We start from the raw sequence: 15,019 nt of genomic DNA on the forward strand, positions 1-15,019 counted from the left end.
AGAGAGAATATTTGTATTTGTCAAACGGCAGTCGAGCATCGATCATCATGTCACCTGAATAAGACCCTCAATATTTATTGAAAGGAGCATCAAGATCACTATGTACTTTCACCACTAAGCAGGCGGGAGCTTAGCCAGCTAGTCCTGAGGAGGACTCTGGTACACAGCAGGCGGGAGCTTAGCCAGCTAGTCCTAAGGAGGACTCTGGTACACAGCAGGCGGGAGCTTAGCCAGCTAGTCCTAAGGAGGACTCTGGTACACAGCAGGCGGGAGCTTAGCCAGCTAGTCCTGAGGAGGACTCTGGTACACAGCAGGCGGGAGCTTAGCCAGCTAGTCCTAAGGAGGACTCTGGTACACAGCAGGCGGGGAGCTTAGCCAGCTAGTCCTAAGGAGGACTCTGGTACACAGCAGGCGGGAGCTTAGCCAGCTAGTCCTAAGGAGGACTCTGGTACACAGCAGGCGGGAGCTTAGCCAGCTAGTCCTAAGGAGGACTCTGGTACACAGCAGGCGGGAGCTTAGCCAGCTAGTCCTAAGGAGGACTCTGGTACACAGCAGGCGGGAGCTTAGCCAGCTAGTCCTAAGGAGGACTCTGGTACACAGCAGGCGGGAGCTTAGCCAGCTAGTCCTAAGGAGGATTCTGGTACACAGCAGGCGGGAGCTTAGCCAGCTAGTCCTAAGGAGGACTCTGGTACACAGCAGGCGGGAGCTTAGTCAGCTAGTCCTAAGGAGGACTCCGGTACACAGCAGGCGGGAGCTTAGCCAGCTAGTCCTGAGGAGGACTCTGGTACACAGCAGGCGGGAGCTTAGCCAGCTAGTCCTGAGGAGGGCTCTGGTACACAGCAGGCGGGAGCTTAGCCAGCTAGTCCTAAGGAGGACTCTGGTACACAGCAGGCGGGAGCTTAGCCAGCTAGTCCTGAGGAGGACTCTGGTACACAGCAGGCGGGAGCTTAGCCAGCTAGTCCTGAGGAGGACTCTGGTACACAGCAGGCGGGAGCTTAGCCAGCTAGTCCTAAGGAGGACTCTGGTACACAGCAGGCGGGAGCTTAGCCAGCTAGTCCTAAGGAGGACTCTGGTACACAGCAGGCGGGAGCTTAGCCAGCTAGTCCTAAGGAGGACTCTGGTACACAGCAGGCGGGAGCTTAGCCAGCTAGTCCTGAGGAGGACTCTGGTACACAGCAGGCAGGAGCTTAGCCAGCTAGTCCTGAGGAGGACTCTGGTACACAGCAGGCGGGAGCTTAGCCAGCTAGTCCTAAGGAGGACTCCGGTACACAGCAGGCGGGAGCTTAGCCAGCTAGTCCTGAGGAGGACTCTGGTACACAGCAGGCGGGAGCTTAGCCAGCTAGTCCTAAGGAGGACTCTGGTACACAGCAGGCGGGAGCTTAGCCAGCTAGTCCTAAGGAGGACTCTGGTACACAGCAGGCGGGAGCTTAGCCAGCTAGTCCTGAGGAGGACTCTGGTACACAGCAGGCGGGAGCTTAGCCAGCTAGTCCTGAGGAGGACTCTGGTACACAGCAGGCGGGAGCTTAGCCAGCTAGTCCTAAGGAGGACTCTGGTACACAGCAGGCGGGAGCTTAGCCAGCTAGTCCTGAGGAGGACTCTGGTACACAGCAGGCGGGAGCTTAGCCAGCTAGTCCTAAGGAGGACTCTGGTACACAGCAGGCGGGAGGCAGGGGCGACACTGTGTGCTAGCTAACTAGCAAGCTAGCTAGTTAGCTAGCACACGGTGTTGCCCCCGCCTCACGTCTGCTGTACTAGCTGGAGGCGGGGATGACCGGTAGACAGTGTCCTTCGCCCCGCCTCCCGCCAGGATCGAAAGAACTCTGATAATAATTTTATTTCAACAGTGTCACAAGCATTAAGATGTCGTGCTTCAATGGGGTGCTCAAATCAAATTATATTGGTCACATACACATGTTTAGCAGATGCTATTGCGGGTGTAAATAAATGCTTGTGTTCCTACAGTGCAGTAGTATCTAACAATTCACACAAATCTAAAAGTAAAATAATGGAATTAAGAAATATATAAATATTAGGACGAGCAATGTCGGAGTGGCATTGACTAAAATTCAGTAGAATAGAATAGAATATAGCATATACATATGAGATGAGCCGGGGTTCTGACCCAGGGCCTCGAGCTTAATGATGAGCTTGGAGGGTACTATGGTGTTGAATGCTGAGCTATAGTCAATGAACAGCATTCTGACGTAGGTATTCCTCTTGTCCAGATGGGATAGGGCAGTGTGCAGTGCGATGGCGATTGCATCGTCTGTGAATCTATTGGGGCGGTAAGCAAATTGAAGTGGGTCTAGGGTGTCAGGTAAGGTAGAGGTGATATGATCCTTGACTAGTCTCTCAAAGCACTTCATGATGACAGAAGTGAGTGCTACGGGGCGATAGTCATTTAGTTCAGTTACCTTAGCTTTCTTGGGTACAGGAACAATGGTGGACATCTTGAAGCAAGTGGGGACAGCAGACTGGGATAGGGAGAATATGTCTGTCACGGTTTCGGCCGAGGCTGCTCCTCCTCCTTGCTCGGGCAGGCTTCGGCGGTCGTCGTCCCCGGAGTACTAGCTGCCACCGTTGTATGTTTCATGTTCGTTTGGTTTTGTCTTGATGTTGTACACCTGTTTCCAGTTAGTGTTCATTAGTGTCCTATTTAGTTCTCGTTGTGTTTGTCAGGTGTTGTGTGTGATTGCTCTTCTGTTTGGTGTTCTGTGCTATGTGTTTCCCTCCGTTGTTTGGAGAGGTTTTCGCACATGTTAGTGCGCCTTTTGTTTGACGCCTGTGTGCGCCTTTATTTCGCCTCCGGGCTTGTTGAGCTCGTGTACTACGTGAATAATTCACTAAAATCTTTTGGACTTAGTTTCTGCGTCCTGCGCTTGATTCCTGCACCACACCCACCTTCAGCACCCGTGACAATGTCCGTAAACACTCCAGCCAGTTGGTCTGCGCATGCTCTGAGGACGTGGCCGGCAGCCTTGCGAGGGTTAACACGCTTAAATGTCTTACTCACGTTGCCCATGGAGAACGAGAGCCCACAGTCCTTGGGAGCGAGCCATGTCGGTGGCACTGTGTTATCCTCAAAGTGGGCGAAGAAGGTGTTTAGCTTTTCGGAAGCAAGACGTCGGTGTCTGCGATGTGGCTGGTTTTCCTTTTGTAGTCCGTGATTGTCTGTAGACCCTGCCACATATGTCTCGTGTCTGAGCCGTTGAATTGCGACTCCTCTTTGTCTCTGTACTGACGTTTTGCCTGTTTGATTGCCTTACGGAGGGAATAACTACACTGTTTGTATTCAACCATATTCCCAGTCACCTTGCCATGGTTAAATGGGGTGGTGCTGCCATCTATCCACAGTTTCTGGTTTGGGTTGGTTTTAATAGTCCCCGTGGGAACAACATCCCCTATACACTTCCTGATGAACTCAGTCACATCGTCCGTGTATACGTCAATGTCATTCTCAGAGGCTCCCGGAACATATCCCAGTCCGCGTGATCAAAACAATGTTTTGTTTGAGTTTCTGCCTATAGGAAGGGAGGATCAAAATGGAGTCGTGAAAACGAGTACTATAGTCAATGTGTTGGCGTAGCAGTACGGTCGCTTTTATTTTTCGTCCTGTGTAAATATCCCGTTTCTTGTTTTTTTTGTCTATACTTCTAATTTTTTTACTTTCACTCTTTAACTAAATATACTCTCCTGCAACCCGCCTCACCCAACGTGGAAAGGATTCTATTATTTCTTTATAACTTTCATCAAGAACCGTAAGCTGAAACGTGTGTAGCCGCAATCTGAATTGGCTACCTGCTATTAGTTACCGTTAGCGTCTCCACCACTGTCCGTGGCCTACACTATCCACCAGCCAGCTCTAGCTAGCCTGGACAATTGTCGGCCAGTCTGCACAGCGTGCTATCGACCCAGCGTGCTATCGACCCATAGCTTATTGGACTTTCTGCCGGAATCACTGGACCCTAGCGCCGGATCATCACAACCAGCTAGCTAGCTGCAACTAAATGGCTACGTGTTATTAGTCACTGTTAGCGTCTTCATCTTTGTCCGTGGCCTACACTATCCACCAGCCAGCTCTAGCTAGCCTGGACAATTCGTCGGCCAGTCTGCACAGCGTGCTATCGACCCAGCGTGCTATCGACCCATAGCTTATTGGACTTTCTGCCGGAATCACTGGACCCTAGCGCCGGATCATCACAACCAGCTAGCTAGCTGCAACCTGTTGCTGGCTGATACCATTGCCATATAGCAAGCACCAGTTAGCCTTGAGCTAGCCTGCTAGCTCCCTGCTAGCTGTGCTGAAGCACCAATTTGAACTGCTCTCGGACTCACATATTGCTGTTCACTGGACCTTATGATCACTCAGCTGCACAGCTGATGCCTGCTGGACTGTTCCTTTACACGGTACTCTGTCCTGTTTTTTCTGTTTAGTCTTAGCCCAAACGTTATCGCTTATTTCCAGTTGTGTCTTAGCTCTCTCTAATAACACGTGACTGCTTTATGCCTCTCTCCTATGTCAATTATGCCTTGCCTATTGCTGTTTGGGTTAGTTCTTATTATACAATTTCAATGTAGAACCCCTAGTCCCTCTCAAACTGTCTCATATAGTTCCTTTGTTCCCCCCATACACGCCGAGACCGGCTCAATCGATGCCTCCAATGATGCTATCTCTTTCATTGTTACCCAACACTTAGGATTACCTGAACTGTACTCATATCCTTCCATATCCTTTTCTGTACATAATGCCCTGAATCTTTTCTACAACGCCCGGAGAACTGCCCCCTTTATTCTATGTACCCAACGCACTAGAAGACCAGTTCTTAAAGCCTTTAGTCGTATCCTTATTCTACTCCTCCTCTGTTCCTCTGGTGATGTAGAGGCTAACCCAGGCCCTGCAGCCCCCCAGTATCACTCCTACTCCCCAGGAGCTATCATTTATTGACTTCTGTAACCGTAAAAGTCTTGGTTTTCTGCACATAAATATCAGAAGCCTCCTTCCTAAGTTTGAGTTATTCACTGCGTTAGCACACTCCGCCAACCCTGATGTTCTAGCAGTGTCTGAATCCTGGCTTAGGAAGGCCACCAAAAATTCTGAAATTTCCATCCCCAACTATAACATTTTCCGTCTAGATAGAACTGCCAAAGGGGGTGGAGTTGCAATCTACTGTAGAGATAGCCTGCAGAGCTCTATCATACTATCCAGGTCTGTGCCCAAACAGTTTGAGCTTTTAGTTCTAAAAATCCACCTTTCCAGAAATAAATCTCTCACTGTTGCCGCTTGCTACAGACCCCCCTCAGCCCCAGCTGTGCCCTGGACACCATATGTGAACTGATTGCCCCCATCTATCCTCAGAGTTCGTACTGCTTGGTGACCTAAATTGGGATATGCTTAATACCCCAGCCATCCTACAATCCAAGCTAGATGCCCTCAACCTCACGCAAATTATCAACGAACCTACCAGGTACAACCCTAAATCCGTAAACATGGGTACCCTCATAGATATCATCCTGACTAACTTACCCTCTAAATACACCTCCGCTGTCTTCAACCAGGATCTCAGCGATCACTGCCTTATTGCCTGCGTCCGTAACGGGTCCGCGGTCAAACGACCACCCCTCATCACTGTCAAACGCTCCCAAAAACACTTCAGCGAGCAGGCCTTCCTAATTGACCTGGCCCAGGTATCCTGGATGGATATAGATCTCATTCCGTCAGTAGAGGATGCCTGGTTGTTCTTTAAAAGTAATTTCCTCTCAATCTTAAATAGACATGCCCCATTCAAAAATACAGAACTAAGAACAGATACAGCCCCTGGTTCTCCTCAGACTTGACTGCCCTTGACCAGCACAAAAACATCCTGTGGCGTACTGCATTAGCATCAAATAGCCCCCGTGATATGCAACTTTTCAGGGAAGTTAGGAACCAATATACACAAGCAGTTAGGAAAGCAAAGGCTAACTTTTTCAAACAGAAATTTGCATCCTGTAGCACTAACTCCAAAAAGTTTTGGGACACTGTAAAGTCCATGGAAAATAAGAGCACTTCCTCCCAGCTGCCCACTGCACTGAGGCTAGGAAACACTATCACCACCGATAAATCTACAATAATCGAGAATTTCAACAAGCATTTTGCTACGGCTGGCCATGCTTTCCACCTGGCTACCACTACCCCGGCCACCAGCTCTGCACCCTCCGCTGCAACTTGCCCATGCCCCCCCGCTTCTCCTTCACACAAATCCAGACAGCTGATGTTCTAAAAGAGCTGCAAAATCTGGACCCCTACAAATCATCTGGACTAGACAATCTGGACCCTTTCTTTCTAAAACTAGCCGCGAAATTGTCGCAACCCCTATTACTAGCCTGTTCAACCTCTCTTTCGTAACGTCTGAGATCCCCAGAGATTGGAAAGCTGCCGCGGTCATCCCCCTCTTCAAAGGGGGTGACACTCTAGATCCAAACTGTTACAGACCCATATCCATCCTGCCCTGCCTTTCAAAAGTTTTTGAAAGCCAAGTCAACAAACAGATCACCAACCATTTCGAATCCCACCGTACCTTCTCTGCTATGCAATCCGGTTTCGAGCTGGTCATGGGTGCACTTCAGCCACGCTCAAGGTCCTAAATGATATTATAACCGCGATCGATAATAGACAGTACTGTGCAGCCGTTTTCATTGACCTGGCCAAGGCTTTCGACTCTGTCAACCACCGCATTCTTATTGGCAGACTAAATAGCCTTGGTTTCTCTAATGACTGCCTCGCCTGGTTCACCAACTACTTCTCAGATAGAGTTCAATGTGTCAAATCGGAGGGCCTGTTGTCTGGACCTATGGCAGTCTCTATGGGGGGTGCCACAGGGTTCAATTCTTGGGCCAACTCTTTTCTCTGTGTATATCAATGACGTCGCTCTTGCTGCTGGTGACTCTCAGATCCACCTCTACGCAGACGACACCATTTTGTATACATCTGGCCCTTCATTGGACACTGTGTTAACAAACCTCCAAACGAGCTTCAATTCCATACAACACTCCTTCAGTAGCCTCCAACTGCTCTTAAACACTAGTAAAACAAAATGCATGCTCTTCAACCGAACGCTGCTTGCACCCGCCCACCCGACTAGAATCACTACTCTAGACGGGTCTGACCTAGAGTACGTGGACAACTACAAATATCTAGGTGTCTGGTTAGACTGTAAACTCTCCTTCCAGACTCACATTAAGAATCTCCAATCCAAAGTTAAATCTAGAATCGGTTTCCTATTTCGCAACAAAGCCTCCTTCACTCATGCTGCCAAACATGCCCTTGTAAAACTGACTATCCTACCGATCCTTGACTTCGGCGATGTCATTTACAAAATAGCCTCCAACACTCTACTCAGCAAATTGGATGTTGTCTATCACAGTGCCATCCGTTTTGTCTCCAAAGCCCCATATAATACCCACCACTGTGACCTGTACGCTCTTGTTGGCTGGTCCTCACTACATATTCGTCGCCAAACCCACTGGCTCCAGGCCATCTATAAATCACTGCTAGGCAAATCCCCGCCTTATCTTAGCTCATTGGTCACCATAGCAACACCCACCCGTAGTCTGCGCTCCAGCGGGTATATCTCACTGGTCATCCCCAAAGCCAACACCTCCTTTGGCCGCAATTCCTTCCAGTTCTCTGCTGCCAATGACTGGAACAAACTGCAAAAATCTCTGAAGCTGGAGACGCTTATCTCCCTCACTAACTTTAGGCATCAGTTGTCAGAGCACCTTACCGATCACTGCACCTGTACACAGCCCATCTGAAATTAGCCCGCCCAACTACCTCATCCCTATATTGTTATTTATTTTGCTCATCTGTACCCCAGTATCTCTATTTGCACATCATCTCTTGCACATCATTCCAGTGTTAATACTAAATTGTAATTATTTTGCACTATAGCCTATTTTATTGCCTTACCTCCATAACTTGCTAAATTTGCACACTGTATATTAATTGTATTTCTGTTGTATTTTTTGATTTTTGTTTTGTTTTACCCCATATGTAACTCTGTGTTGTTGTTTTTATCGCACTGCTATGCTTTATCTTGGCCAGGTCGCAGTTGTAAATGAGAACTTGTTCTCAACTGGTTTACCTGGTTAAATAAAGGTGAAATAAAAAATAAAATAAAAAAAATAAAAATAGAACTTCGGTAGTGTTTTCCTCAGATTTGTTTTGTTAAAATCCCCAGCCACAATAAATGCGGCCTCGGGATATGTGGTTTCCAGTTTGCACAAAGTCCAGTGTAGTTCCTTGAGGGTTGCCGTGGTATCGGCTTGAGGGGGAATATACACGGTTGTGACTATAACTGAAGAGAATTCTCTTGGGAGGTAATACGGTCTGCATTTGATTGTGAGGTATTCTAGGTTGGGTGAACAAAAGGACTTGTTTCTGTATGTTATCACAATCACACCATGAGTAGATAATCATGAAACATACACCACCGCCTTTCTTCTTCCCGGAGAGTTCTTTATTCCTGTCTGCGCGATGTACTGAGAACCCAGCTGGCTGTATGGACGGGGACAGTATATCCGGAGAGAGCCATGATTCTGTGAAACAGAGTATGTTACAATCCCTGATGTCTCTCTGGAAGGAGATCCTCGCCCTGAGCTCATCTACTTGATTGTCCAGGGACTTAACATTAGCGAGTAATATACTCGGAAGCGGTGGATGGTGTGCACTTGGAGCAGCGTCTTGGAGCAGCCTCTGGGATAAATTCAATTGCCCTGGGGGGTACGAACAAAGGATCCAATTCGGGAAAGTCGTATTCCTGGTCGTAATGCTGGTGAGTTACCGCCGCTCTGATATCCCAAAGTTATTTCCGGCTGTATGTAATAACACAAAAAACGTTCTGTGCTAATAATGTAAGAAATAACACACAAAAAAACAAAATACTGCAAAGTTGCTTAGGAGCTAGACGCAGAGCTGCCATGTGCGTCGGCACCATCTTGCCACCTCAGTAGCGCTTTGAAGGTTTTACATTAGAGATTTGAATTTGTAAAGCCTAAAAAGTTGCCTGCCATTATGTCAGATCATGACATGTGAGTTCAAATACATTTTTACCTGACAAATTATTTGATGGCCTGCAAAAATGTGTGTAGACCAGAAAATGGCTCTCTCCTCACTATCTATTGTTCCTGCAGTGAGGAATTACAATATTCAGAGAATATATTTTTTTATGATCTTATCTGCAGATAATCGTTGTCTGGAGGTCAAAAAGAAGCAGCAACAAATCAGGGGGCCAAATGAACGGCTCTTTCACAGATGCAATTCGGTTCCTGACGTTCACCAAAAAGAGCCGCTCAAAGAGAGCCGTTCGTTCGCGAACGACCCGTCACTATTGCCCAGCTCTGATCTACAGTAACACATAGCAAACGGGTCTTTCTGTTTTGTCTGTCATAATATTTGACAGCTCCACCGAGAGACGGGCAGTGAATCGACCACCCGGCACCGATGTAAATAAAATACGTCATTGTACCCACTGACCCTCGATGACCGACAGTCCGACACACGAAACCAACCACCACAGACTGAACGGGGCACCGCAAACTGCCCGCATGCACTGATGCACAGAATAATAATTTATAATTGCAGATACATTTCCGGGATTGCTTGCAAACATAACACAGTAAATATAATAGAACGAGTAATATTTAGTTAACGGCCAGCTGATTGTGCTGTGAAGGTGGTTAGCCAATGTACGCGATTAGCTTTAGGACCAGCCTCAGTGAACAGTTTAGACAGCATATAGACGATGCAATAAGACGCTCGTTATTGTGCAAATCATAAATATCTTACCTTCCTCACGTTACGTTTTTGGTGTAATGATATTTGTCTACATGTATTCGCTAGCTACTGAGTGAGGGAGGGTGTGTTAGTTCGGTTCCAAAAAGTATATTTGCAAAATGGCTACATTTTGTGTACTTGGGCGGTGCTGATAGTTGTTTCGACTATGTGATTGGTGTATACAACGCAGACATACTTTCTCCGGGAATATGATTGGACGACAGTGAATCATTAAAGTTAATTTACGCAGGACAGGACACGAGATCCATACGAATACGATAAAAAGTATTGAAAAACTGTTATGTTATTGTTCTTTCTCTGTCGATTTCAGTGCTACAACATGATACTATTCCACTGTTATGTCAGTACTACAACATGATACTATTCCACTGTTATGTCAGTACTACTACATGATACTATTCCACTGTTATGTCAGTACTACAACATGATACTATTCCACTGTTATGTCAGTACTACAACATGATACTATTCCACTGTTATGTCAGTACTACTACATGATACTATTCCACTGTTATGTCAGTACAACTACATGATACTATTAGAATGTTATGTCAGTACTACTACATGATACTATTCCACTGTTATGTCAGTACTACAACATGATATTATTCCACTGTTATGTCAGTACTACAACATGATACTATTCCACTGTTATGTCAGTACTACTACATGATACTATTCCACTGTTATGTCAGTACTACAACATGATACTATTCCACTGTGATGTCAGTACTACTACATGATAATATTAGAATGTTATGTCAGTACTACAACATGATACTATTCCACTGTTATGTCAGTACTACTACATGATACTATTCCACTGTTATGTCAGTACTACAACATGATACTATTCCACTGTTATGTCAGTACTACAACATGATACTATTCCACTGTTATGTCAGTACTACAACATGATACTCCTAGCCTGTTATGTCAGTACTACATGATACTATTCCACTGTTATGTCAGTACTACAACATGATACTATTCCACTGTTATGTCAGTACTACAACATGATACTATTCCACTGTTATGTCAGTACTACTACATGATACTATTCCACTGTTATGTCAGTACTACAACATGATACTATTCCACTGTTATGTCAGTACTACAACATGATACTATTCCACTGTTATGTCAGTGCTACTACATGATACTATTCCACTGTTATGTCAGTACTACAACATGATACTATTCCACTGTTATGTCAGTACTACAACATGATACTATTCCACTGTTATGTCAGTACTACTACATGATACTATTCCACTGTTATGTCAGTACAACTACATGATACTATTAGAATGTTATGTCAGTACTACTACATGATACTATTCCACTGTTATGTCAGTACTACAACATGATATTATTCCACTGTTATGTCAGTACTACAACATGATACTATTCCACTGTTATGTCAGTACTACTACATGATACTATTCCACTGTTATGTCAGTACTACAACATGATACTATTCCACTGTGATGTCAGTACTACTACATGATAATATTAGAATGTTATGTCAGTACTACAACATGATACTATTCCACTGTTATGTCAGTACTACTACATGATACTATTCCACTGTTATGTCAGTACTACAACATGATACTATTCCACTGTTATGTCAGTACTACAACATGATACTATTCCACTGTTATGTCAGTACTACAACATGATACTCCTAGCCTGTTATGTCAGTACTACATGATACTATTCCACTGTTATGTCAGTACTACAACATGATACTATTCCACTGTTATGTCAGTACTACAACATGATACTATTCCACTGTTATGTCAGTACTACAACATGATACTATTCCACTGTTATGTCAGTACTACAACATGATACTATTCCACTGTTATGTCAGTACTACAAAATGATACTATTCCACTGTTATGTCAGTACTACTACATGATACTATTCCACTGTTATGTCAGTACTACTACATGATACTATTCCACTGTTATGTCAGGACTACAACATGATACTATTCCACTGTTATGTCAGGACTACAACATGATACTATTCCACTGTTATGTCAGGACTACAACATGATACTATTCCACTGTTATGTCAGTACTACAAAATGATACTATTCCACTGTTATGTCAGTACTACAACATGATACTATTCCACTGTTATGTCAGTACTACATGATACTATTCCACTGTTATGTCAGTACTACAACATGATACTATTAGAATGTTATGTCAGTACTACATGATACTATTCCACTGTTATGTCAGTACTACTACATTATATTATTCCACTGTTATGTCAGTACTACAAAATGATACTATTCCACTGTTATGTCAGTACTACAACATGATACTATTCCACTGTTATGTCAGTACTACATGATACTATTCCACTGTTATGTCAGTACTACAACATGATACTATTAGAATGTTATGTCAGTACTACAACATGATACTATTCCACTGTTATGTCAGTACTACAACATGATACTATTAGAATGTTATGTCAGTACTACAACATGATACTATTCCACTGTTATGTCAGTACTACTACATGATACTATTCCACTGTTATGTCAGTACTACAACATGATACTATTCCACTGTTATGTCAGTACCACAACATGATACTATTCCACTATTATGTCAGTACTACTACATGATATTATTCCACTGTTATGTCAGTACTACAAAATGATACTATTCCACTGTTATGTCAGTACTACAACATGATACTATTCCACTGTTATGTCAGTACTACATGATACTATTCCACTGTTATGTCAGTACTACAACATGATACTATTAGAATGTTATGTCAGTACTACAACATGATACTATTCCACTGTTATGTCAGTACTACAACATGATACTATTAGAATGTTATGTCAGTACTACAACATGATACTATTCCACTGTTATGTCAGTACTACTACATGATACTATTCCACTGTTATGTCAGTACTACATGATACTATTCCACTGTTATGTCAGTACTACTACATGATACTATTAGACTGTTATGTCAGTACTACTACATGATACTATTCCACTGTTATGTCAGTACTACTACATGATACTATTCCACTGTTATGTCAGTACTACTACATGATATTATTCCACTGTTATGTCAGTACTACTACATGATATTATTCCACTGTTATGTCAGTACTACAACATGATACTATTCCACTGTTATGTCAGTACTACTACATGATACTATTCCACTGTTATGTCAGTACTACTACATGATACTATTCCACTGTTGTGTCAGTACTACAAAATGATACTATTCCACTGTTATATCAGTACTACTACATGATACTATTCCACTGTTATGTCAGTACTACTACATGATACTATTCCACTGTTATATCAGTACTACTACATGATACTATTCCACTGTTATGTCAGTACTACAACATGATACTATTCCACTGTTATGTCAGTACTACTACATGATACTATTCCACTGTTATGTCAGTACTACTACATGATACTATTCCACTGTTGTGTCAGTACTACAAAATGATACTATTCCACTGTTATATCAGTACTACTACATGATACTATTCCACTGTTATGTCAGTACTACTACATGATACTATTCCACTGTTATATAAGTACTACTACATGATACTATTCCACTGTTATGTCAGTACTACAACATGATACTATTCCACTGTTATGTCAGTACTACTACATGATACTATTAGAATGTTATGTCAGTACTACAACATGATACTATTCCACTGTTATGTCAGTACCACAACATGATACTATTCCACTGTTATGTCAGTACTACTACATGATACTATTCCACTGTTATGTCAGTACTACTACATGATACTATTCCACTGTTATGTCAGTACTACTACATGATACTATTCCACTGTTATGTCAGTACTACTACATGATACTATTCCACTGTTATGTCAGTACTACTACATGATAATATTCCACTGTTATGTCAGTACAACTACATGATACTATTCCACTGTTATGTCAGTACTACATGATACTATTCCACTGTTATGTCAGTACTACAACATGATACTATTAGAATGTTATGTCAGTACTACAACATGATACTATTCCACTGTTATGTCAGTACTACAACATGATACTATTAGAATGTTATGTCAGTACTACAACATGATACTATTCCACTGTTATGTCAGTACTACTACATTATACTATTCCACTGTTATGTCAGTACTACATGATACTATTCCACTGTTATGTCAGTACTACTACATGATACTATTAGACTGTTATGTCAGTACTACTACATGATACTATTCCACTGTTATGTCAGTACTACTACATGATACTATTCCACTGTTATGTCAGTACTACTACATGATATTATTCCACTGTTATGTCAGTACTACTACATGATATTATTCCACTGTTATGTCAGTACTACAACATGATACTATTCCACTGTTATGTCAGTACTACTACATGATACTATTCCACTGTTATGTCAGTACTACTACATGATACTATTCCACTGTTGTGTCAGTACTACAAAATGATACTATTCCACTGTTATATCAGTACTACTACATGATACTATTCCACTGTTATGTCAGTACTACTACATGATACTATTCCACTGTTATATCAGTACTACTACATTATACTATTCCACTGTTATGTCAGTACTACAACATGATACTATTCCACTGTTATGTCAGTACTACTACATGATACTATTCCACTGTTATGTCAGTACTACTACATGATACTATTCCACTGTTGTGTCAGTACTACAAAATGATACTATTCCACTTTTATATCAGTACTACTACATGATACTATTCCACTGTTATGTCAGTACTACTACATGATACTATTCCACTGTTATATCAGTACTACTACATGATACTATTCCACTGTTATGTCAGTACTACAACATGATACTATTCCACTGTTATGTCAGTACCACAACATGATACTATTCCACTGTTATGTCAGTACTACTACATGATACTATTCCACTGTTATGTCAGAACTACTACATGATACTATTCCACTGTTATGTCAGTACTACTACATGATACTATACCACTGTTATGTCAGTACTACTACATGATACTATTCCACTGTTATGTCAGTACTACTACATGATAATATTCCACTGTTATGTCAGTACAACTACATGATACTATTCCACTGTTATGTCAGT

The 15,019-nt window shown here is 43.0% G+C and overlaps 1 protein-coding gene across 3 annotated transcripts in view; it reads right to left on the reverse strand.

Annotated features, from left to right (window-relative positions):
- The window catches only part of rbm10 (RNA binding motif protein 10), a 151,823-nt gene extending 141,782 nt beyond the window's left edge, over positions 1-10,041 (reverse strand). For 2 of the 3 annotated variants that reach the window (XR_006657375.1, XM_045207010.1), the window contains exon 1: positions 9,827-10,040. The gene's annotated coding sequence lies outside the window, so the exon portion shown is untranslated. Of the gene's footprint in view, positions 1-9,826 lie in introns of all 3 variants that reach the window. The other variant, XM_045207011.1, reaches the window with a different exon arrangement.
- Positions 10,042-15,019: the final 4,978 nt, after the last annotated feature.

Source organism: Coregonus clupeaformis, chromosome 24 (genome assembly GCF_020615455.1).
Source record: "Coregonus clupeaformis isolate EN_2021a chromosome 24, ASM2061545v1, whole genome shotgun sequence".
NCBI classification, from domain to species: Eukaryota; Metazoa; Chordata; class Actinopteri; order Salmoniformes; family Salmonidae; genus Coregonus; species Coregonus clupeaformis.